Source organism: Camelus dromedarius, chromosome 21 (genome assembly GCF_036321535.1).
Source record: "Camelus dromedarius isolate mCamDro1 chromosome 21, mCamDro1.pat, whole genome shotgun sequence".
NCBI lineage: Eukaryota > Metazoa > Chordata > Mammalia > Artiodactyla > Camelidae > Camelus > Camelus dromedarius.
The window spans coordinates 19,268,737-19,292,522 of NC_087456.1; the positions used below are offsets into that span (position 1 = coordinate 19,268,737).

Sequence of the window (23,786 nt, forward strand, 5' to 3'; positions counted from 1 at the left end):
AGAAAGTGCCTCCTGGTCTCCTGTAGGGGCTGCTTCTGTGTCTGATGCTGCTTCCGCAGGCTCTTCCATTTTGAAGTCTTTGTATCCAGAAAACCCTTATCAACATACAGTGCACCTGAGTGTAAACACACTGGCCCATTAGCAGCCAGTGTGCCCCAGCTCCCATGGGTGTCTCTAGTTCTGTGTCTCCAGCATCTAGAACAGAGCTTGAAACATGGTGCTTACACAATATTAGTTGAATGAATGAATGAATGAATGAATGAAAGAAAGGATCACCTTAAGAGAAGAAGAGGGAGGAACAAAGATGTGGGCAAGAGTCTGAGGAAATGTCAGACTTCTTTAACAAAAGAACCAAAGGTCTGCATTGCAAATGCCTGGGTTGGGGTGAAGTCCCTAATTCACGAGGGGCAAACACGTGCCCTTGGTTTAACAAGCACACAGCCTCGACCTTCCAGCCACTGAGCAGCCTTGGCCTTTGGGCTTCTGGCAGCACTTTCCTCACCAAGAGATGGAAGCACGTGGATGCCTCTTACATTTATAAAGCCATCATGGAGCAGACCTTTAGTGAGTGCTTGCTCTGTCCTGGACACCGCTGGGACTGATGAACAAAACAGACTTCCGGCTTTGAGAACTCAGTAAGCTGGCAATACCGGCTGGCAAGTAGAAACCCCATCACGAACAGGCAAATGCAGTCCCTCTCCAGGTAGGGTCAGGGCTTCTCCTGCCTCCCCCAACCCCTACCACACGCTCCCTTTCATCTCTTTGGGGCCCTGGGCCAGGCCTCACCTCCAGAAGAGTCTTCTTGGGCCTGAGATTGAGACAGAAAGGAGAAGGAGAGGAGGGAGAGATAACAAGTACAGGTCACCCTGCAAGTCATTTTATTTCGTCTACAGAAATTCATTCCCCTGGAGCCCCCAGGACAGCCCAGCCCCAGACCTGTCTGCCACCCCCATCGCCACTCAGCCAGGCCCTCCAGCCCTTGCTCAAAAGCCTTCTTCCCACATTTGCTAAGAGAAGAATCCAAGAGGCCGAGGGGTTTAGGAGCAAGGGATGGGCTGTCCCCCTAAGCTGCCCAGCCTCCCCATCAGGGGAGGTGACCTGGAGGCCACCCGAGGGAGTTGCTCCGGGTGCTCTAAGTCCACCTGCATTCTGGATAAACAGCACATCATCTGTCTGTTTTTCGTTTATAATTGTTAAATTGCCTTTGCTCAGCCCACCTTTGGGCCCCTTCCTTCTCCAGAGTCCTGGGTCCAGATGTGTACATTACACCACCTTGCATGTGCTCAGAAGAAAAACTCGAAATAAAGGCTTTCTTTCAGACCGTGGGAGCTCCACAGACCCCCAGTTCTCTAAAGAGCCAGCAAGGAAAATGCCTTTTTTTTTTTTTTCCAAACTGGACATTTGAAAAGCTGGAAATAGAAAATAAAAATTTTTAGTCTCACTCCAGAGAGAACCATTTGTATTATTTTATAGACACACAAAACACCTGTACAAATTTTGGATCATCGTGGACATAACTCTTGGAATTTGTTTTCTTCCTCTTAATAATCCTACCAGGCACATTTATTTCCCCAGTCAGTACTTGTGCTCCTACCACTGGCTTTTAAGGGCTGCAGAACATTCCATCAGGTAGACTGACCATTATTTTGGTACTACAAGTCCCTGCTGTTGGACCTTAAAATTGTTTCCACTTTTTTGCTATGATAAATTACACTATAATAAACATGTTGAACATAAAATCTCTTTTTTGCCTCTCTGGCAAGTCCCTTAGGATAAATTCCTAGAAGTGAAATAGCTGTAACAAGAGGAATAAAACATAAAGTGTGTATTTTATACACACTGAGAGTGGCTATGTGTTAAATTGTCCACCCTAAACTGTACTTAGAGGCCTCCCCTGATGGCCCCATTTATAGTTATCTCTTCGTCTATAAATTCCTATTTCATTGATTCATTTATTCATTCATGCCACACATATATATCAAGGAGTGCCAAAGTGGGACGGGCTCCTGCTGTAAGATGCACCAGGTTCTTACTATACATTTCTTTGTATCTAATATAGGACATGTATATCTGTCTCTAAATATTAGGCTCTAGAGGTGTAGAGGAGGCACCTCTTAGGGTCTTCTGCTGGGCCTTAGAATTAAATTGACACAAGACTGAATAACTGGAGGAAGGCATACACACTTATTTAATATAAGTTTACATGCCACAGGAGCCCTCATTAAAAAATGACCCAAAGAAGTGGGGAAACCTAAATGCTTTTAAACTCGGCTGAACAAAGAGGCAGCTGTGGAAATGGAACTAAAATGTGTGGGGAGGCTAAAGGAAGATGAATTCTTTTAACAAAACTGTTGGTGCAGATTTCTCTCAGCCTTGACTCCCCATCCCTGATGATAAGAATGTTTCTTTTCTCCTGGTACTAGGAGGGCATCTTTCACCTGGAAGTTGTATCTCCTGTTTTTAGGGAGAAAAGAGGAGATCAAAACACCCTTCTTGCATCTGCTGTTTTTCGGGTGCCTTTAGCTCACAATAATCCTCATGCTGAGCTGGCGTATTTTGGGCAGTAGGTTCTGCAACTCTCCCAAGGGTTGGAGGTCTTATGGCCCCTGGCGTCTAGCATGGTGCTGCCCACAATGTAAGTGGTAAGATCAGAGGGTTTAAGTAGTCACTCTCAGAAAGGAAGGTTTATATACATTATAGATATACACGTTTTGGGAGCATTTCCCTGAGAATTCTGACATGCGTCTTAACTCTTGACCAAGGAGCGGCAAAGCCTGGGTGCCAGTTTGAGAACTGCCTCTCGCAGCGGACTTTGAGGAAGTCTCTGAATATCTCTGGGCTCAGATTCCTTGTCTGTGTAGAACTGAAGCCTCATCTGTCTGGCCTGGGTCTCTCGGGCTTGTTCTGAGGATGAAAGGAGTCGCTGTATGCAGAAGGATGTCAGAATCTATTAGAATTGGCTGCGTGCTCTCCAGATGTAAGGCAGTAGAGTGAAAGGCATTTGTTTTAATAATTAGAGCAGAGACTCTTCCGACAGGCCTTCATTTCTCCCATAGACTGTGCCTGTTGCCCAGTGGCCTCGTTCAGCATGTGTCCACTCCTTTGTGAACGTCAGTGGCCTCCACCTGACGGATGTTCGGAGGACGAGTGTACGTGCCCCCTCCCTCAGCCCCGCCCCCAGGTGGATGATTGAGAAGGCCTGGGGGCGATTCTGCTGCAGGTGTAACTTGGTCCGCCCAGAGGCTCCCGGCGTCCCGTGGCTGTGCCTGCTCTCCGTCCTCAGGCGTTCGGAGGACACCCCCGCCGAAGGCGCGCAGGCAGGCGGCTCTGAGGGCAGAGCGGCCAGCCTTGCTCAGCGTGGAGGGGACACGTGTCCAAATGGAGCACCAGACCCCAGGCCTCGCTCCAGAGGGACAGTTCCCGGCTCGCTGGGCAAATGTACCCACCTCGGGCAAGGTAGGTGGAGCTTGTATTTTTCAAGTCGACCACATGTCTTCAATTCCTCCTATTTTACTGAGAAATATAATTTAAATGCCTTATATATTAATTCATGAGCCTCCTGGTTTGATTCAGGTAATGAAACTTGAAGTGCTTATTACGGGGGGCTTCTGTGGTGTGTACCAGAGTCCTTAATGTGCTGACTAACCACTCCCGGACGGGGGGTTCAGGCTTCAATGCAGATGCTAACTAACCACCCCTGAGGTGTACACGGAAGCTCCTGCTCTTTGCCGTCCATACTGACTGCTTTCAAGTAAATGAGCACCTGCTAGCATCGCCTCCTGCAGCCCTGATGCTCCATTTCAACGCCGCCGGAAGAAGCCGGTGGTCATGGAGCCTCTACCGAATACCAGTGCTCTGAGAAGCGAGGAATTACGGCTCGAGACCGCACTGTGTATTCGCAGGGTCCGGTCAGAGGAGAGGCAATCCCACCCTAGAGGCCGAGGCGGCCCACCGGTGGGGGAGGGGGGCAGGGAGGACCCGCGCAGTTCGCGTAAGCGAGGGGCCGACGGAGGTCCCGCCCGGCTCCGCCCCTCGCAGGGCGTGGCCGTAGCACCGCCCGCGGCTTCCGGCGCGCACGCGGAGGAGGGCGTGGGGACGAGGGCGTCCTCCGCGCCTGCGCTGGCGTCCGGCGTCCTCCACTTCCATTCCCGGCGGAGGCGGTGCGGGCAGCCGGGGTCCCGGGGGTTCCGGACCGTACTGCCGCGCGCCCCGCGTCTCAGCCTCTGCCTCCGCACACCCCAGGCCGCCCGGCCACGCGCACTGCCCGGGAAGTGCCGCTGCCCTCACCCTGAGTAACTTCAGTGCTGGCTAATTGGAAGACACCAGCCTCGGGCTGCTGATCTTTCTGGAAAGTTTTAACTGTGAAGGAGAAAGAAAACGTCTTAGCTTCAGAAGACAGGCGTGCCTGGAGGGGATGGCAGACAGGTCGACCGGCCTGGCTTTCTAAGAAGTGGAGAGGAGGCTGGAGGTGAGAAAGGTTCAAAGGTTGAGAGGAGACTCGTTTTACTTTGTTCACAGCGTCTCTCAAGCTCCCAGCTCCCGACCCCCGAGTTTCCCGTCTGGACGTCTGAAAACCTGAGCTGACTTGATTAACCCCCAGTTCCCAGCGGGCCCCTTTTCTCCCTGAGGCTGTGTCTGGGGAGCCAGGGATAGAGAATATTTTCATCCGTCCCGGTCCGTCTTCACGTCACTCAGCGTCACGTGATTTTTAATAGGCAGGGGAGGGTGCGCTGTAAAATCCCCGAGTAAGCACCTGAGACAGTGGGGGCCGCGCCAGCCCGGAGAAGGGAGGGACTCAAACCCTCAGGCTCCTCGCACCTCTCATGAGGTCACCTAGTCTGTCCCTGTACCCCAGCAACTGTTCCTAAACCACGGCAAATGACTGGCGACTTTTCCGCTCAGGGTTCTTGCAGGGAAGGTGTCCTCCCTTTCCCTGATGGCATGTTGTAAGTCACTCAGGCACAGACGGGCTGACTGCAGGATGCGCCTCTGCAGCCGCCTGAGCCATCTCAGGCTCCAGGCCGGTGACAGCCCCCCTCGCTGCCCCTCATAATTTAAGCATGATTCAGCCACGACCCACTAGATAAATCGGCATCCTTTTCCCATAGGTGCACACAGCCTGCCGTTTCTTTTTCTCTGGAGAACCCTGACTAATGCGGGCCACCTCCCACCATGACTGGAACTCCTTTTTCTCTAATAAGAGCTCTCTTTGGGAGAGCGCAATAAGAATAGAGAAGCCCTCATTAGGGCTGTCCACAGGAGCAGTGACTGGATGAACCCTAATTACTGCACCTGAATTATTCTTTTCTCCTTGCAAAGGAAGGAATCTCTAAGGTCCTTATTAAAACGTACAAAACTTCTAAAGAATGGTAAATTGCGAATGCTTGAGTCTTTTTTTTTTTTTTTTCATTGACAGGAGCATAAGTAGGTCCTGAGGGTATCTGAACCCCAACCAGGTCAGTCCTGTCCAGCTTCACCCAGCGCAGTTCTTGGAAGGGAAGAAGTGGTGAGTAGTAACTCATGCTTATAGAGTACTTTATACTATACTAAGTGCTTTCATATTTATTAGTGTCTTTGATCTTCAGACCCACCCCCATTGAGGTAAGCATTAGCTCACATCTTTGGACAGGACAAGTCAGAAAATGAGAGGGAAGGTGGGAAAAGCATTTGAAAAACATAGGAAGGAGGACCCGGTTGTTGGTTCATTCATGCACTCATTGCACAGGTATTTATTGCTTACCGCAGTGTGTCAGATATGCTAGAAGCTGGGGAAACGGCAGTGAATGAGGCAGTCATGGTCCAAATCTTTACAGAGCTTAGAGTTCAGCAGACATTTCTTCAACACCTGCCCTGGTAAGACACTGTTGGCAAAGTCCAAGTGTGTCAACCCAGCTTAATGGAAGGCTTTCCAAGTCTGAAAGGCGCCGTTCTGTGAGCTTCCTTATCATCTCTAGCTTACCTCTACCACTGTAGTGATCACTCTCCCTTCCGTGGTGATTGCCTGTTTTATCTCTCTCCCCCTTTTGGCTTCAGAACTCCCCAAAGGCAGGATCGTTCTCTGCCTAGCCCAGCACACTTTCTGGCCCACAGTTCTGAAGGTGGAGTTCTCCACTGATAACCTACTGTGCGCCAAGCAGTGTCAGTAGCTGAGGCTGCAGAGGGGGGAAAAAGCCAGGTCCTCTCCTCCAGAGATTTGGAGTCTAGTGGGAAGAAAGACAAATAAAGAAGCAAATATTTTGATGTAATCAGTTTTGAGGGGAATGGATAGGTGCTCATGCAGCACAGAGGAGGAGATGCTTGGAAAGTTCAGGAATAATGAGAAGAAACTTCAGACAGAAGGGCATTTGGCACAGAGTAAGTAGCATGAGCTCCGGGGCATGAGGGAACAGGCTGCCAGGGGCTTGGCTTGGCTGCAGGGTAGGAGGCGTCTGGCTAATGGAGGAAGATGGGGCTGGACACCCTGTCAAAGGCTGCAGGCTGGCAAGCACGGGGTGGGGGAGGGATGGTGGGCAAGGGCACTCGGCACTCGTGGACAGGACTGAATCATTTTTGCCCTTTAACCTCATGGCAGAAAAAATGTCCCTCAGACATAAAATCACAAAATGCTTGTGTAGAGAGCAAACTCAGAAGTTATTTAGTCCAGTTGTCATTGGATGCAGAGGTGATTTACCCAAGGTCACAAATGCTATGGTAGAGATCAGACACAAGAAGTCTGGTCGTTTTCACTGACATCCCACATCCTCAGGCAATGCCTGCACTTTGATCTTCTCAAGAAGAGCTTTCAACCAACCCTTGTTTTTCTAAAATGCTAGCCTCTCTAGCTCCATTAGAATTTTTGCCTTGTTTATAGAAAACGCTCAGAAACTTTCTAGTGTGTCAGCAACTTACTCTTTAATAATTCAGGAAAAAAATTTTTTTTGTCCTATACTTGCAACTTTTCTGGAATTTTGAGATCATTAAAAAGCCAATAGAAATAATGGTTAATATTTCCTCTTCTTTTAAGAGGACACCAGTCAGATGGTTAATATATTAGTTTGCTAGGGCTGCAATAACAGAATACCACAGGCTTAAACAACAGAAATGTATTTTCTTACTGTTCTGGAGGCTGGAAATGTAAAATCAAGGTGCTGGCCGGGCTGGTCTCCTCTGAGTCCTCTCTCTTTGGCTTGCAGACAGCCACCCTCTTGCTGCCCCTTCACATGGTCTTTTATCTGTGCACACACACCCCTGCCATTCCTTTGTATGTCCAAATTTCCTCTTCTTTTAAGGACACCAGTCAGATTGGATTAGGGCCCATCCTAATAGCCTCATTTTAACTCAGTCATTTCTGTAAAAGCCCCATGTCCAAATACAGTCACATTCTGAGGCACTGGGGGGTTAGAATTTCAACGTATCAATTTGGGGGGAGACAGAATTCAGCCTGTAACACTTAATTTCTTCACTTTCCTATCGAGAGAGAGAGAGAGAGAGAGAGTCAAGTACCCTCTATTTTCTGGGGATTGGTAATGAGGACTCTGTGGAAGGCTCATCCCATGTCTTCAGCATCCAGCAGATGGATGCTTAGTGACTGAAAATCACACGTTGTTGTTTTGCCCCCCTGTGTCTTCACTACTGGATAGTGAGCTCTGATGGGCTCTGCGATGTCTGTGTCCCAGTGCCCAGCACAGGGTCTTGCACAAAGCGCACGTATTTTCAGTCGGTAAAGGTGTTCAATAGTCACATAACAGAGAATCAGAAGTTTTTTTAAAGAAAACCTGAATAGTAAAGAACTAGATAATATTTAATCTTTTTTAATTAGTTAGAAATGCATACTCCGTACATGGGAAGTGCAAACCTATAAAGTCTCAGACCACGGTTTTTACATGTGCTTGAAATGTGATGAGTAATGGTCCCTGAAAACTCATAAAAATCCAGTAATAGCCCAATATTTCATGTATGAAAAAGCTCCCTAAATCACAGAGGCCTGTTGCTTGATGCGGCACAGTCAGTTTTCTTATCTAATTCTTGTTTTTGTTTCACATTCATGGTTATAAATGCACGTGCAGTCACACGAACAACAGCATCAATGTCTGGCTTCTACAGGAGATTCTCACAATGTAGGAGACCTGTCTGTCCAGCATCTTGCAAAACTCATCACGTCGCTATGCACAGGGGCATTCAAATCCTGAAATATCTCAGAAATTAGTCTATCGGTGATGCTTGTTATTTTTTACAGGTTTTGCTTAGTAATTACCCAGTCAGTGTTCCTCACACTCTGTTATTCTAGAGGCACTGGTTTCTCACATCTAAGGAGTAAAATGTAAAGTGCCTACACGAAGAATAAAACAATCAGAGTGGTAAAGAAAGAAAGGAAGGAAGGAAGGAAAAAAAAGAGGGGAGGGAGGGAAGGGAGGAAGTAAGAAAGAAATTCTAATTCCTTTACAGTGGGTCATGCATCTTAACTCAGCTACAGGGAAAGCCCAATTCATGCAAAAATAATTCTGTCTTTATTATTCTGGAATCCGGGGGTGTCTATGGTGATTTGAGCCCTCTTTTTCCGAAAGGAGATCAGCACATGTGTCTTACTTAATACATTCCTCTTGTTCTTACTTAAATGTTACATTAGTGACCGTATTTGATTGCAGTGTAACTTAGCTCAGGCCTCCTGCTGGGCTCTTACAGACCATTGTTAACATGGTCCCCTTCAGGGGCTGTAATTTGGGACTCAGTTTGCCATGAAATTGTCCTGAGTGTCACCTTAGTAATCGAAGATCATGTGACCCGTGAAACACATTGAACTGAAAGATGGCACCTCTTGGAAATTAGCGTCGAATTGTCCCCGATAGTAAAAAGGCCCCTAGCCTTTGTGAAGTGAATGTTGCTGTACCTCAGAGATGGTGAGGGGTTAAGAGGAGGATGCTCCACCCACATGCCTTGATCTGGGCCTAGAGGTCACAACAGAACCTTCTCCAGTAAGTATCCCAAGGCTCGCACGCAGACTGGTCAGCCCAGCAACCCCTCTGGTTGATTCTGATTGCACTTACCTTCTTTTTAACCAAAATTTCACGTGTGGTCTAGCAAAGGATTTTTTTTTCTGAGTCTTGATGTAGAGGCAGCTTAGATGTCAAATCTGACCAAAGAAAAGGCAGTTCGGCTGATTACTGGGGAAACAAATCATAAGCACAGTGAGATACCACTTCTCACCCATTTGGATGGCCAGTATTAGGAAGGAAAGAAAGGGAGGGAGGGAGAAAGTAACAGGTGTTAGCAAGGACATGAAGAAGTTGGAACCCTCGTGCATTGCAGACAGGGATGTAAAATGGTGCAGCTGCTCTGAAAAACAGTGTAGCAGTTCCTCAAAAAGTTAAACATAGGATTATCATATGCAGTTCCACTCCTAGGTATGTACACAAAAGAACTGGAAGGACATACTTGAAAAGACATTTGTATCCCAGTGTATGTAGCAACATTATTCACAATAGCCGAAAGGTGGAAACAACCCAAATGTCCACTGAATGGATAAACAAAATGTGATATATATGGAACACACACACACTGGCATATTTGTTAGCCTTAAAAAGGAATTACGTTCTGATGTATGCTACAACACAGATGAACCTTAAGGCATTAGGCTAAGTGACATAAGGACAAATAGGGTATGATTCTACTTAGACCTAGAATAATCAAATTCATAGAGACAGGAAGTAAGATGGTGGTCACGGGAGGCTGCAGGGAGAGAGAAATGAAGGGTTATTATTTAATGGGTATAGAATTTCAGTTTTGCAGATGAAAAGAGTACTGGAGATTGGTTGAACAACAGTTGGAATATACACAATGTCATGGAACTGTACGTTTAAAAATAATTAAAATGGTAAATTGTTACACGTATTTTACTGTAATATCTTTTTAAAATGGTAATTTGGTTGTCAAAGTATTAGAATTTCAGGGTTACCTTAATTGTTTATGTGGACAGAAAAATAAATGTGTGACATCTGGGAGTGCCCTGAAAAGCCTAGGCATTAGGGTAGCTCCCTATCACTGTGTAGTAGGTAAGACAGCTCAAGACCAGAAGACCTTGGGGAGAAGCAGGCAGAACCAAAGAGATGGTGAGAAGGGGGATGCCTGCCTCTGGCCCTGGAAGGGTGTGCAGTGGTGACTTGCTCACCTTTGCCTGACAGCTCTAGCTCCAGAGAAGGCTGGCCCTGGTGCCTTTGTGTGTCCCAGAGGCTCTTTTGAAAACTTCAGCCAAATCAGCTCCTTTGCAGCCTTATTCTACAGCAGGTACTGTTGTTCCTTTTTTTCATGGTGACTCTCTTGATTCTGAATTTAGCCAAGCAGAGTGGAGTGGCCTGCCCTGGGGCCCTTTTATATGTTGCCTTCATTCTCACGTACGTCTTCCCCACCAACTCTTACCCTAGTACAAGACACAGGCAGCAACATTCTTCATAAGTCCTACAGGAGAGATCAGAGCCAATATTACCCTGACAATAATAGAACTTATAAGCAAGTCACAGCACACAGGCACTCTTAGATGATTCTACTGTAAAAAAAAATTCGCATGGTTTATCTGGTCATGTGGAGGGACCCAATACAGTATGATTGTGATGCTCTCTACAAATGTGAGAGTACTTTTAATGAAGCATAATCCTCTCGACAGGAGATGAAGTCAATATTTCTTACCCTATTATTGAAGGTATTTTATACTTTGACATCAACTCTTCCCAGTACACTGATTTCAAAAGAAGCTGTGAGAAGCTGACTTTGGACAGCTTTATGGGACTGTGGGACAAATATTGGGTCTAGGGCTTAACAATAGAGGCCTGATAATCCCCTCTACTTTGAGTTGTGACCCCAAGGGGCTGCACACTAGGAGGTAGGGTGAACTGGGGTAGACCGAAACTCAGCACAAAACATCTCAGTTCTTGAAATTGACTTAAGGTGATCCAGGATTGCTGCTTTGCCTAGCCAATAGAATATTTTCCTATGCATTATTTCAATAACCTTTTATATACAGTGTTCAACACTGAATTTTAAAAATCAGGCATACAGAAATAGAAACAACGTGAAGGAAAACCAAAAGAAACAACATATACTTCACACAGTTACACAGAGCCCCAGATAATAGCTTGCATGATCAGATACAGACTTTCAAATAGATATGCTTCATATATTCAGAAAGAAGAAAAACAAAAGTAAGAATTTGTACAGAAACTAGGATTTTTAAAAAAGAACTTCTGTACATAAAACATGACGTAGCTGAAATGAAGAACTAAGTGGTTAGGTTTAATAGCAGATTAGACTCAGCTGGAGAAAGAGCTAATAAACTGGAAGAAAATTCAGAAGGAAATACCCAGGAAGAAGTGACAGAGTCAGAAGAATGGAAAATAGAAGAGAGGGTAAAAGACAAGGGGACACAGAAAGGTTTAACATATATGGAATTAGAGCCTCTGAAGAAGCCAGAGAATGAGTCAGGAGCAATAGTTGAATAGATAGTTGCTGAGAATTTTCCATAACAGATAAAAGACATCACACCACCACCGGTTCCAGGAGACCTATCTTCAACTGGGTAAATGAGAAGAAACCCCAAATTGGATGTATCATAGTAAGACTGCTATAAAGGAAAAAGAAAGAGCTGTATAGAGAAGTAAAACAGATTATCAAAGAAGCAACAATAGAATAATAGCTGACTTCTCACCAGAAACTATGGAAGTTGAGGACAATGAACAAAATCCTCATAGTGCTGAATTAAAGCATCTGCCAGTGTAGACTTCCAGTGAAAGTTCTATACTTCAAAACTGAAGGTGAAATGAAGCCATTTTCAGACAAACAAGAGCTGACAGAATTCCTCATCAGCAGATCCACTGTTAAGAAAATACTAAAGGGAGTTCTTTAGGCAGGAGGGAAGTGATCCCAGATAGAAGTTCAGAAATGCAGGGAGAAACGAACAAGAGAAAGGGTAAACATGTGGGAAATCTAAGTGAACACTGATGATATAAGATAATAATCTCATGGGATTTAAAGTATACAAATACATAAGAAAGATAGTGTGCAAATCAGGAGAAATGAAATGAAGTTAAGAAATTCTAAGATTTTTGCATTTTCTGGGAGGAGAGTAAGAGAAAACATTAGACTTTGGTTAAGTCAAGGACACATACTGTAATTTTTTAGAAACCACTAAAAAGTAGTATGAGGGTGTAACTTCTAGCTAATGGAGTAAAAAAATGTAAGGAATCTAAAGGAAGACAAGAAAGGAATATAGGTCAGTTGATACAAATAGAAAGCACATAGTAGAAAGGTAGAGTTAAACCCAAATAAATCAGTAATTATATTAAACTAAAAGCTCCAATGAAAGAAGTTATAAGACAGGATTTTTAGGAAAAAACAGAAACTATCCATGCTATGTTGTTTACAAAAGATCTGAATGATAAAAAATAGTTTGAAATTAATAGGCTGGAAAAAGATAACTTTAAGTTTACTAGATAATGACAAACTGCTTATCAAAGTGGTTATATACATTTTACTCCCCAGTGTAGGAGTTTTTGTCATCTGTGTCCTGCTCAACATTTGTACTATCAGTTTTAAAAACTCATCTAGTCTGATGAATGCATAGTAATATTTTATTGTGGTTTAAATTTTCATTTCTCTGATTACTAATGTAGTTGAGCACAAGATCATGTGCTTTTTTTTGGCCATTTGGATTTCTTCTTTTGCCTGTTTAGATTTTCTGCTGTTTATTTGCCTTTTCTGTTAAGATGTATTAATGAGTTTATTAAACATTTGGATGCTAGTCTTTTCTAACTTCATGACTTGAATTTGCATGTTTAAGTGTTTTTTCGCCAAGTCTTGTATAAGAGGATCACATACTGATCACTAATTCAGAGCACAAACCACAGCCATAGGACAGTATCCAACATCCTGGGCTTGTCTGTAAATTGGTGTTTTAACTGAAACTTCATTAGACCATCGACTATTCTGTCAGCTCAGCTCCTTCTGGCTGTTAGGGTATATGGTAAGACTGGTGGATTTCATGGAGTTGAGCACGTTGCCATGTTCTTTGCTGTAAAATGAGTTCCTCAGTTAGAAGCAATGTTGTGTAGGATACCAGGAAAGTAAGTAAGGCATTCTTAAGTCCATGGATGGTGGATTCTGGAAGAGACATCATGGAGAAGGAAGGCTAATCATACAAATACACACACATATGTTTCACACGTATATTTGTAAGTATATATTTACATAAATATAGATTATAGAATACGTGTGTGTGTATATTCTGTTGTGGTAAGAGCAAATAATTTTCCCTGTCATAATGAAAAATATTCAATATAATCAACCTCAATCCAGGTGGCTGGTTGGTCTTTCTAGGAAATACTGGACTTTTGGGGTCTCTGCTGTTGGCAATAGCTTTTGGCAGACTAGGCATTCTGCACTGGCAGTAGCCAGATCATCCTTAGTGAGAGGGAATCCACCTTATTAAATCCATAAATAGTCTCTGTCCTTTCCTACATATCTATATAACTATCTATCGATCGATCAATAGATAAATTTATTGATCACATGCCAGGGTAGCTGGGAAAAGAGACTGACTGGCATTCCCAAATAAATCATTCTATCCACCTGATTATTAAGAACTACCTTTGCAGTAGAAGCCCTTTTAAGGAGCTGTCAAATGGGACACGGGTATCTTCATATTCCACCTATCTCAAGAGGTACAGCCATATACCCTATACCCATATACCTTTTCCCTATAACTCTTTGTTACCAGTTTTCTAATATTTCCATCAAGCACCTGACCATATGGTCTAACCATTAGCCACGTCCTTGTATTAATGTAGATCTGTACCTCCGGCTGTTTTTTCATCCAGATAAAATGGAAAATCGGGCGTAGTTCTTGAAGTTCTGGCCATTGGGAGGATTTACTCTTGTTGTTTTCAAGAATGATCTTGCTGCTCTACTGCTTAGTCCACTTCTGGCTAAGGCCAGCATGTCATGAAGAACAGTCTGTAAAGCAGGCACTTTTTTCTCTTTCTCTGTCAATTGATCACAAAGAATCCCTGTAAGACCAAAAGTGTGAACTGATGGAGGCAGCAGTGCAGCAAGGATGGGTGTCATGGGAACCTGCACCTCCTCAGGGAACTGATTTGAGCCTTTATAACTTATTTGAACCTGGTATCTGTATACAGCATTTCCACTTGATGATGAATTGAATCTTCATATACCAAACTTAATGCCTTGATGAATTAGATAACACTCAGTTCATCTTGGGCAGCTCTGCTGTAAGTCAGATGCTAATTACAACAAAAAAATTATCTGCAAAAGAGGTAGTGCCTTTGCTCCTAAACTCTAGGGATCTTCATTGTGATTTTTGAATGAATGTCAAGGGTTCCATGCAGTGTCTCTGTTTTCCACAAAGATTTCAAACACCCAGGTGGCAGAGCAGCCTGCGTTGGAGCTTGGGACTCAGAGCCTTCTCTTGCTCTGGTCCAGCTTAAAACTGACAGCCTTAGAGGTTATTTGGTAAGTGGATTGAAGTAGAACCATCAAATGCGGTACCACCACCTCAAAAATCAAGGAAGTCCACAAAGTGCTGTGCCATGCTCTTAGTGACAGGTTCTGTTAGGTGCAGCAACTCGCCTTTCACTTTGGAGAGAATAACCCCCAATCCTCTACATTATTGTAACTCAGAAACTTCGCTTTTGTAGTAGGTCCCACTCTCTGGCAGATACAGACTTACAAAATCACTGAAGCTGCTTTCCACCACGTTAGTTTAGTATGATATCATCAATGTAGTGGACCTTTGTGATGTTCTGTGATCAAGATCTGCAAAGGCTAGATTTTGGCAGGAGAACTGACAGCCCACAGGCAAAATGGTGAAGGTGTACTGCTGGCTCTACCAGGTGAAAGCAAACTGCTCTGGTGGTCCTTGCAAATTGATAACAGAAAAAATTAATGATTGTCTGAAGTCAAAACATTCCGACTGCCACATTGTCTTTGCTACTCATTATAATTATTGTTCCTACCTTGTCTCTGGAGGTTTAAGTGCTACCTCTCTGGGATCTCATCTTTCCCAGTGAAACTAGAGAATGGGTTCAGTACTGGCACCTCATCATCCTCTCTGGATCTGAAGAGCAGAGCCCCCAGGGTTTTTCAAGGCACTCTTGGTGTAGTGATGCTCCCCTCACTACAGCGCTTTTTGGTGTTAATAACAGGGGTGTCTCCTGAGGGATATTATGGAGATGGGATGGTTATGGGAATGTGGTAGCACATGAAAGATATTACAAAACTTTTAATCTCAAATCGTTGCATTCTTTCCTCTTCATCATACCAGGGAAGTTCTGACATCTCAACCTCATTGAATGAGACAGCTGAATCTAGGTTTCAGTCAACCAAGCAATCAAATTGTTACAGCCACTCTCAGCTCTCAGGTTAAAACATTAAATCCACAGTTTCTGCTATGTGCACCCATATTGAAAAATTCAGCTTGATTTAGCATTATATTCCCTCTTCCTTGCCCTAATGACTTTAGACTTAATTCCTGCACATATTGCTCAAGATACATAAGCTATTTCTTCCTGAGGTAGTCCCCATATGGTGTTTGCGGTCTGACTGTAGTTCTGCATCTGGGGGTAACGAAAGGTGGTAGCGGGGTGCCTGGGGAGGGAGAGGAGCATTCCTTGTCGGTCAGTTGCTTCTGATGACATGACTACAGGCTCTCCAATCAAAGGGAAACAAGTCTCTTCAGACACGGGAGGAGGAGCTGCTTTCTTTGGTGAGGAAGCTCAGGGCTATTTGGAAATTCAAGGTGGTCAGATTTGTCCAATTATATACAAACATACCTTTTAAAATATGCTCCTTCCCCTCAATGCCATGTCTTTTATGTAAGAGACTGGGTGGGGCTCCAGATTCAACTTTCATGGAACTCTGCCCACAATTACAAGAAACAATCCTGCTAGGATTGCCCCGGGAGTTTTCTGTTTCTCCAATTGTTATCTTGAAAAGAGACTTTAGAACACTAAGCTTGTTGTTTTTAAAATTTTGATCTCTCCAGCACAGTCAGAAAAAGTCATCCCAATCCACAACCATTATAGGCCTCATTACTACACTGCCAGTCAGATTCACTAGCAACCTCTTCTTAAAGCCTTTCTTCAGTAGGCACTTTATCCCAGAGAAGCACAGGTGACAATGAGTAGTTAAGACGCCTCTGCATTCCGCAGACTAACAGTACCTGTTTCGACCAGCAGTGAGTTCTTCACTGTTCAAGTTGAAATAAGTCAACTCCACATATCAGAATCACAGGTCTACTTCCTAGAATCTCACTCAAGACACCAACTATACATGTTGAGGTACATTCTGGAAAACAGAAGGGGCTCAATACTGGAAACTGTTTACCAAAGTATTGGGAGGAAGGAGCAAAAAGAGAAAGAAGTGATAATCCAAAATGTAGTAACCACAGAAAGCAGCCACCACTTACTCCTGAGACTGGAGAAGCAAGATGTAGAAAGTCGTGTTGCCAGAGCCCAGGAGCTTCTCACAGCTTGGAGTGTGCTGTGTTCACTGAGGGTGGAGCAGCATGGCAGGTGCTAGGACTGCGGGAGAGAGTCTGCTGTAGCTGCTGCTGAGCCGGTTAATGAGATGTAGCCATTTCCAGAGACCCTGTAAGAAGCTAAAAGAATGAAAGATCAAGGTCAAGAGGGAGGGAGGGAGGAAAGGGGTGAGAGGTAGAGGCAGAGGGGAAGAGAGAGGTGAAAGAAAGGGGAGGGGTAGGGAGGGATGGGTGAGAGGAGGAGGAGGAAAGAAGAAGGAAGGAAGAGGATAGCTTCGCACCTCCTGACATTCCATAACATCTGCTGTTGGAAGGACCTAATAGGAAGCCAGCTGGAAAGGGAACCTGGGAATTGTAGTTTGAAGACTCTAAGACAAGGATTCCAGCACAGAGTACAGAAGGGCAAAACGGGATGAGAGACAGTAGTCCAAAACTGGCACCATACCAGTTGTCCCTGCATCGTTTATTGGAGCCTGTCCTTTTCCCATTACTTTGTAGGATATTTTTGTCCTCTTTTAAGTGTCCATATACGTATGGAGCTATTACAGAGTATCTAGACTCCTCTGGCAGTCTGTTTGCTAACCCCGTCTTTATTGTTTGCTGTAACTTCATCATATATCTCAGTATCTGATAGGGCATGTCATCCCACCATGATCTTCAAAATTATTTTGGTCAGTTTTGAGCCTTTCAATTTCCTTATTCATTTTAGAATAAACTTGTCTGTTTCCATAAAATAAAATTTGTTGGGATTGGGATTAGGATTGCATTAAGTCTATAAATCAGTTTTGGTAGAATTGGCATCTTAACAGTGTTGTCTTCCAGATCAGGAACTTGGCATCTCTTTCTGTTGAAGCTTTATTTAATGTTATCAATAAAGTCAACATTTTTTCTTTATTAGAGTCTTATACATCTTTGTTTCATTTATAATTACTTAAGGGTTTTTTATATGCTATGTGCAAATGGTATCATGTGTGAAATTTCACTTTCTGTTTATTGCTGGTATATAGAAATAGAATTGATTACAAAAATTTTTTTTAGTGAAGTACAGTCAGTTGCAATGCATCAGTTTCTGGTGTACAGCACAATGTCCCAGTCATGCATGTACATACATATATTTGTTTTCATACTCTTTTTCATTAAAGGTTATTACAAGATATTGAACATAGATCCCTGTGCTATACAGAAGAAACTTTTTAAAATCTACTTTTATATATAGTGGCTAACATTTGCAAATCTCAGACTCCCAAATTTATCCCTTCCCATTCCCTTTTCCCAGTAACCATAAGATTGTTTACTATGTCTGTGAGTCTGTTGCTGTTTTTCAGATAAATTCATAGTGTCCTTTTTTCTTTCTTTCTTTCTTTTTTAAGATTCCACATATGAGTGGTATCATATGGTATTTTTCTTCCTCTTTCTGGCTTACTTCACTTAGAATGATGATCTCCAAGTCCGTCCATGTTGTTGCAGATGGCATTATTTTATTACTTTTTATGGCTGAGTAGTATTCCATTGTATAAATATACCACAGCTTCTTTATCCAGTCATGTGACAATGAACATTTAGGTTGCTTCCATGTCTTGGCTATTGTATATAGTGCTGCTATGAACATTGGGGGTGCATGTATTTTTTCGAATTAGTTCCCTCTGGGTATATACCCAGAAGTGGGATTGCTGGATCATATGGTAAGTCTATTTTTAGTTTTTTAAGAAATCTCCATACTGTTTTCCATAACAGCTGCACCAAATTACATTCCCACCAACAGTATAGGAGTGTTCCCTTTTCTCCACAACCTCTCAAGCATTTATCATTTGTGGACTTTTGAATGATGGCCATTCTGACTGGTATTAGGTGATACCACATGTTTTAATTTGAATTTATCTGATAAGTAGTGATATTGAGCATTTTTTCATGTGCTTGTTGGCCATTTGTATGTCTTCATTGGAGAATTGCTTGTTTAGATCTTCTGCCCATTTTTGGATTGTGTTTTTTTGTTGTTGTTGTTATTAAGTTGTATGCGCTGTTTGTATATTCTGGAAATTAAGCCCTTGTCAGTCCCATCATAGGCAAATATTCTCTCCCATTCTGTAGGTTGTCTTTGTTTTGTTTATGATTTCCTTTGCTGTGCAAAAGCTTATAAGTTTAATTAGGTCCCACTTGTTTATTTTTGCTTTTATTTCTATTGCCTGGGTAGACTGCCCTAGGAGAACATTGCTAAGATTTATGTCAGAGAATGTTTTGCCTATGCCTTTTTCTAGGAGGTTTATAGTGTTTTGTCTTATGTTTAAGTCTTTAAGCCATTTTGAGTTTATTTTTGTGTATGGTGTGAGGGAGTGTTCTAGTCTAACTTCATTGATTTACATGTGCCTATCCAGCTTTCCCACCACCACTTGCTGAAGAGACTGTCTTTTCTCCATTTTATATTCATGCCTCCTTTGTCAAAGATTAATTGACTGTAAGTGTGTGGGTTTATTTCTGGGCTCTCTACTCTGATCCATTGATCCATATGTCTGTTTTTGTACAAACACCATGCTGTTTTGATTATTGTAGCTCTGTATTATTGTCTGAAGTCTGGGAGGGTTATTCATCCAGCTTCATTCTTTTTCTTCAATATTGCTTGGCAATTCTGGGTCTTTTGTGATTCCATATAAATTTTAGTATTATTTGTTCTAGTTCTGTAAAAAATGTCCTGGGTAATCTGATAGGGATCATATTAAGTCTGTAGATTGCTTTGGGTAGCATGGCCATTTTAACAGTATTGATTCTTCCAATCCAAGAACATGGGATATCTTTCCATTTCTTTAAATCATCTTTAATTTCCTTATTAGTGCTTTGTAATTCTCTGCATATAAGTCTTTCACCTCCTTGGTCAGGTTTATTCCTAAGTATTTTATTTTTTTGATGTGATTTTAAAAGGGTTTTTTTTTTTCGCTTTTGTTTTCTGATATTTCATTATTATTGTAAAGAAATGCAACTGATTTCTGTATGTTAATCTTGTATCCTGCTACCTTGCAGAATTCTTTTATCTGCTCTAGTATTTGTTGTGTAGGACCTTTAGCATTTCCTATATATATTATCATGTCACTGTATATTATCTGGTTATCAGCTGATAACCTTATGGGAGTTCCCTTTTATGTTATTTATTCCTTTTCTCTTGCTGATTTTATTATTTTCTCCTTATCCTTAATTTTTGTCAGTTTGATTACTGTGTGCCTCGGTGTATTCCTATTTGGGTTGATCCTGTGTGAAACTCTCTGCACTTCTTGGAATTGTGTGACTCTCATTTCCCAAGTTAGGGAAGTTTTCAGTTATTATTTCTTTGAATAGTTTCTCAGGCCTTTTCTTTCTCTCTTCTCTTTCTGGGACCCCTGTAATGCAAAGAGAGGTATGTGTCATGTTTTCTAGGAGTTCTCTTAAACTCTCATTTCTTTTCATTCTTTTTTCCTTTTTCTGTTCTGTGGTAGTGATTTCCACTAATTTGTCTTCTAGCTCACTGCTCTGTTCTTCTGCCTCATTTAGTCTATTCTTGGTTCCTTCTAGTGTATTATTAATTTCAGTGATTTTGTTTTCCAACTCTGGGTATTCTTTATATTTTCCAGCTCTTTGCTAACAACTTCCCCCTGTGCATCTATACTCCTCCTGAGTTCTCTGAACATCTTCACCATCATTACTCTAAACTCTTTCTTGGATAGATTGCCTGTCTCCTCATTATTTATTTCTTCTTCTGGGATTTTATCTTGTGCCTTGGCCTGGAAGATAGTCCTCTGCCGCCTCATATTGTCTAAATTTTTATGTTTTAGTTAGGTTAGTTAATGTTTCTTTATCTTGAAGAAGTGGCCCTCTTTGGGAGACGTTCTCTGCGTCCCAGCAGTACACTTCTTTCTTGTCACCAGGGCCAGGGTCCAGCCAGTGACAGTGTGGAGTCTGGCCTTTGTTTGTGGATTCCTTCCACAGGCTTTGGCATTGTTTTCTTACTTCTGGTATCTGCCCCCTGGTGGATGCAGCTGGACTAGAAGCTCATGCAGGTTTCCTGGCAGGAGGAGCTGGTGCCTGCCCGCTGCTGGGTGGAGCTTGGTCTTGGCCCTCTGGTGGGCAGGGCCCTATCTAGGGGTGTCTAGAATCGATTGTGGGCTTAGGAAGTCTGCTAATGGATGGGGCTGTGTTCCCACCCAGTATGTTGTTTGGCCTGAGGCTTCCCAGCACTTAAGCTTACAGGCTGTTGGGTGGGGCTAGGTCTTGGTGTTAATGACCCAAGCAAGATGTCAGCCTCCAGGAAAGCTCATGTAGATGAACACTCCCCAAATGTCTGCCACCAGCTTTTATGTCCTCAGGGGGAGCCACCGCCTCACCCTTCTTCCCCAGGAGACCTTCCAAAACCAGCAGGCAGGTCTGGCCCAGGTTCCTATGAAATCATTGCCTCTGCCCTTGGACCTGGCACATGCGAGATTCTTTGTATGCTTTCCAAGAGGGTGAAGTCTCTGTTTCACCCTAGACGTGGCGGTCTCCTGGAGTGAAGACCCACTGGCCTTCAAAACCAGATGTTCTGGGGTCTCTGTCTCCCAACGTTGGAACCCCAGGCTGGGGAGCCTGACTTGGGGCTCAGAATTCTTACTTCTATGGGAGGAGGGCCTCTGCAACTTAATTATTCTTCAGCTTGTGGGTGGCCCATTGTGGGTGGGGGAGGTTGGAGCTCAATTATATGTGAGTACGCACCTCCTACTATCCTGCTATGGTTCCCTCTTTATGTTTCCAGTTGAAGAACATTTTTTTTGCTAGATTCCAGTCTTTTTTTTTTTTTTTTTTTTTTTTTGATGGTGGTTTAGCATCAGTTGTGGTTTTGTTGTAGTTGTGAGGAGAGGCAAACTTGTGGTCCTACTACTACACCATCCTGACTGGAAAAAAAATACATGGAGTATCTTTCCATCCTCTCACTTTCAATCTATGTGTGTCCTTCACCCTAAACTGTGTCTCTTGTAGGCAGCATATTGTAGGCTCTTGTTTTATTATCTAATCTGCCAGTCTTTTGATTGGAACATTTATTCTGTTGACATTTACGGTGATTATTGACAAATGTATGTTTATTGCCAATTTAAACTTTGTTTTCCAGTTGATTTTGTATGTCTTCTTTGTTCCTTTCTTTTTGTTTTTCCTTTTTTGTTTGACAATTTTCTTTTTTTTTATTGAGTTATAGTCAATTTACAATGTTGTGTCAATTTTTGGTGGACAGTTTTCTTTTATATTAACTTGATTTCTTTTCTTTTTGGTTTTTGTGACTTTATTGGATGCTTATATTTTTGGTTAGTGCATCTTAGTAGCTATGTATCTAGTTTAATGAAGATTGAAACCACCCACAAAGGCAAAACCACTAAGGACTCAGACAGTTCAGGAATGAAAATTTGAATCATTCCCCCAGGTAAAGAACCTTGACAAGGCAAGGTGCTGGCTGAAAACAAGAAAATCATAGAATGGATAGTAGAAGAATGAATTTTTAATTATCAGTTCAACTCATGAATTGTTAAGAATCAAGAACCGTATGAAGGAGGCTGGTGGTGCTTAGATCTGTAACTGGACCCTGGTTTATCATGGAGTAGATTTTTTATGGAATGTTTTTGAAAATTCTGTCCAAACGAACTCAGGGCAACAAATTAAAGCAAAGTCAAAAAGAAAATGACAAGTTGAGAGATTAAATACTATAAATGGAAAATCTCCCTAATGTAAAGATCAAGAAAAAAAACTAAAAAAGTCTGATAGAAAAATGGGCAAAAGACATGTAAAGATAGTTCACAAAAGATAGGCAAAAGCCCTTTAAATATTTGAAGACATCCAACTTCACTAATAATAGAAATAGAAATTTAAACTACATTGAGATATCATACCTCACCTATCAGCTTAGAAGAACCTACTCTGTTGGCAAGGTTGATGGGAAACAGGCATTATTATATAACCCCTCTCTAGGTAAATTTGACAATACCTAATAAAATTACATACACATTTACCCTTTGCCTCAGCAATCCCACTTATAGGAAATTATCCTAAAGATCTCTAGCAGTACAAAAACAAAACAAACAAACAAAAAAATCAAACCACAGGTGCAAGTTTTTTCATTATGGCTTTATTTGTAATAGCAAAATATAATATATACTCATATATTAATATTTATATGCAGCATAAATCAATAATGGGGAAAACCCTTAAGTTGAATTAAAAAACAAACAAACCTAATTGGATATCAAATTGAATACATAATCACACGGAAAAATTTAATTCAAGTAGTTTTTAAACATAGTATTCTGAAAATGCAACCTTTTTTGCCTAAGAACAAAAGCACTAGAAAAGAATCTTAAATCTTATTTAGTAGGCTTGCTGTTGGTAGTGGCTGTAGTCACAGTTTCAGAACTATTTTGTGTGTGTGAGGGAAGTACAGATATGAAAAGAGGAAGACAAAGAACCACTCTGGATGTTGGATTTTAATTGGTGGTATTAGTGTGAACTTGTGATTTTAAGAAGGTCTAGAAAGCAGACTTCCTGGTAGCAATAGGAAACTCGGTGCCTGATTCAGGGTTTCTAAGTACCCTTCCTTGGTGAAAGAAGCCAGAGCTCCTTAAAGAATGGTTAGTTCCAGATCTAGAGTGAGAAAGTGTTAAGGTGAGCCTGGATTATCTTGCTGCACCCAAAGTAAAAAAAGTGTTTCTATAATCACAGCAACATATAGGACATGCTCCAACTTGAAGAAGTGCCCAGTGACAAAACTGATACAACTTGAGCATCAAAAATATTAATTATGGTTATAGACTATTTGATTTTGAAACATACTTGAATTTAAAAAAAGAGAGAAAAGGAGGCTTGGGCTAGATCTTTGAGAATGGGTTAAATTTAAATAGATGGAGAAGAATGGTAATTTAATCAGTATGAACAAAATAAGGACCTGATAAAGAAGAGGGCAAAATTCAGGTGATTGGAGTGGGGATGGGGGCTGGTCCAGCTAGACTGGCAGGTTCACATGGGGATCCATAAGTCGTAAGATTTGATAGTCTGAGAACATCGATGCCAGTCTAAAGGTTAGAGTTTGGGGGCAGTAGGGAACCACTGTAAGGCTTTGAGTGGAGGAATTATAAGAGGAAATGATGAAATAGGTATTTTGGGGTGATGCTGGGCAGCTAGGTGGAGGACAGGGGATGGAGAGACAGCAGGCAAGGGGGTCAGTTTGGCAGTCTTTGCAGTGGCTGAAAAACAAGATGCTGGGGCCTGCGAGGAGCCTGTGAGTGGATAA

General features: G+C 42.5%; 1 long non-coding RNA gene across 3 annotated transcripts in view; it reads left to right on the forward strand.

The window, feature by feature from the left end:
* Positions 1–4,103: 4,103 nt before the first annotated feature.
* LOC105099500 (uncharacterized) overlaps positions 4,104–23,786 on the forward strand; it is a 61,865-nt gene continuing 42,182 nt past the window's right edge. Inside the window, exons 1-2 of one of the 3 annotated variants that reach the window (XR_010377150.1) lie at positions 4,104–4,468; positions 5,417–5,506. This is a non-coding gene — a long non-coding RNA (uncharacterized LOC105099500). The remainder of the gene's footprint in view (positions 4,469–5,416; positions 5,507–23,786) is intronic. The other 2 variants (XR_010377149.1, XR_838101.3) reach the window with 2 other exon arrangements.